The sequence below is a fragment of the Poecilia formosa genome, unplaced genomic scaffold (genome assembly GCF_000485575.1).
Source record: "Poecilia formosa unplaced genomic scaffold, Poecilia_formosa-5.1.2 Scaffold172, whole genome shotgun sequence".
Classification (NCBI taxonomy): domain Eukaryota; kingdom Metazoa; phylum Chordata; class Actinopteri; order Cyprinodontiformes; family Poeciliidae; genus Poecilia; species Poecilia formosa.
Window position 1 is genome coordinate 589,569 of NW_006800111.1, and position 2,394 is coordinate 591,962.

Below are 2,394 nucleotides of genomic sequence, written 5' to 3' on the forward strand. Positions count from 1 at the left end.
AAATATGACATTGATTTGCAAACTGAACATCAAGCTAGAAAAAAGCCTAAGAAAATTGTTTTTTATATATATAACATGGATATTTATTGCCACACAGAGGAAGTGTGAAGCAATATGCATATAAGTTTGTGACCTCTTTGACTATACTGAGTCAAATATTTTAAAAACTGAAGAAGTCTCCCCCTGCTGGCTAATTAACAGAATGAAAGTTTTAAAATGAATAAATTAAAACTAAAAGCTACCCGATCAATTTATGGAAAGTCAACCATATTCCTTCCAGTTCATAGGCAGCATTTTACAGATTTAAAAACTGCTCTAATAAAAAAAAAGAATTCAAACTACTTTTCAAGACTCAATTCGGTATTTGTATGTAATCTACAGTAAGACAAAAATATAATAAAAATAAGATAAGAAAACAGATCTGATATGTACATACAAAAACAAAAAACACAAGTAAAATAAGTATTTTGATTTCTCGCTGTTCTTTCTTTCATGTAATATTTGTGCACACTTGGCACACAGATGTAAAAAAAAAAATCCTCATGACAGACAATGTCTGTTATAAAGGGTTTAATCAGTGGGTTTTAATGATAAATTTAAAAAAAGAGACCGAATCCCCTGATGAGCGATGCTCTACTTCAGCAGGAAAAATTCAGTCCGATGTGGAATTAATTAAATTTTGTAGCCAGCAGAAGAGTAACCATGGAGCTTTTGGTCTGATTATGGTGTGTAGCGTCTGACCAGCTGCCACCCCTTTCTGCCTCTTTCTCCACATATCTTGATACAACACAGTGATTTGAAAGGAATAAAGATTTATCTATACCTTTTACCAGTTTACCAGTAAAAGAAAAAAAAAAACATATGTTTTTAGAAAGACTTTGAGTAATTTCTATTATTTTTGTTAGATTGCATTTTTTTTCCTGCTCATTGTATGAAAAGTGTAGATTGAGCCTGACCTGTAAACGGTACCATGAGCACATAGAAATCTTTGAACTTAAGATGTGGAAAATAACCTAAAATAAGTATATTGCAGTAGACTAAAGACACACTAAAAATGTGTTACAAATCTGACCTTCTTTCTTATGTCTATAAAGCGGTCTGCTCATGAAAGGGCTGTAAATTTTTGCATGGATCATGAAGGCACAGTTGCTCCATGCTGCCATCAAGTGGAATTAGATGTAAATCAATATTTCTTTTAAATACAAAGAGCATAAAGTATTTATTTAATTGTAAAATTATGCAAACAAGTTTGTTTGAAAAACACACTTCTTTTTCTTGTTTCCCTCTTTCTTCTGCTTTCTTCCTGTCCGATGTGTAGGCTGCCATAGGAGAAGTACATAATTCATAAGTAATTTGAATGGGTTTTGATTGACCCCCAAGGCTTCAGTTTTCAATATTTCGCTCATCTAGCCCTGACACAACAATCTGGAAAAATTCAGGAAGCATTCACATGATAAAAACTATGAAAAGAGGTCTTTATTTACAAAATTATACTAGAACCTGATTGAAAAATCAGTTAATTCCAATATATACATGAGTTTGTATTTCACTAAATCATTATTTAATATGTTTTAGGGAGCTCAGAAAAATGGTAGGCTACCATAGTGGGGGTCAACCTTTATCTGTTGAAGCTTTTCCCACAAAAAATAGTTTGGCAGAATTTTCATTTAAGGGTGTTAAAGAGCTGGAGATCTCCAAAAACTTTGAATTGTAAATTCGAAAAGGCCTGGTTTTGCTTTGGTTTCTCTATGTTTTTACATTTCACTATGTTTTAATTTTGGGATTAAACTTTCCATCACACAAATCTCAAACCTTTCAGATGCAAATAAGGTTTAGTTCCAGGGGTGTTTCCAGAACGTTTTCAGAAGGTTTGACACAACAAACAACAAACCAAAATATGCTCAATAATCCTTATCTTATGCTGTCATGAAATGTAACGGAGCAGGACATTAAATTTTTTTGCACGACTGTAAACAAAGTGGGGAAAGTCATAATAAACAGTTAAACTGAGTATTCTCTCTTATATTCACATTCATATAAAATGTTTTGGACATGGACTGAGTGGCTCTCAAAATAGAACAGAAACGTCTGTGACACAAGAGAAAATATTATTTAGAAGGAGAAAAAATGCATTGAAACAATTTTTTCTTGATTTAGTTACCATAGCAACCCGTAAATGGTGCCAAAGAGGCTTCACTGTTTTACAAATCTATTTACTATTTTATAACAACAGTTAAACTTTACTTTAGACAATAACACAAAATTCAGAATTCTGGTGTATATATTTAAGCAGAATAAGAAGAGATGAATTGTTGAATGTTGTCTGATTCTTGAATATCAACTTTGTAGGATGCATTGAAACACATCGTGACGTTTCCGAGGATACCTTGAACA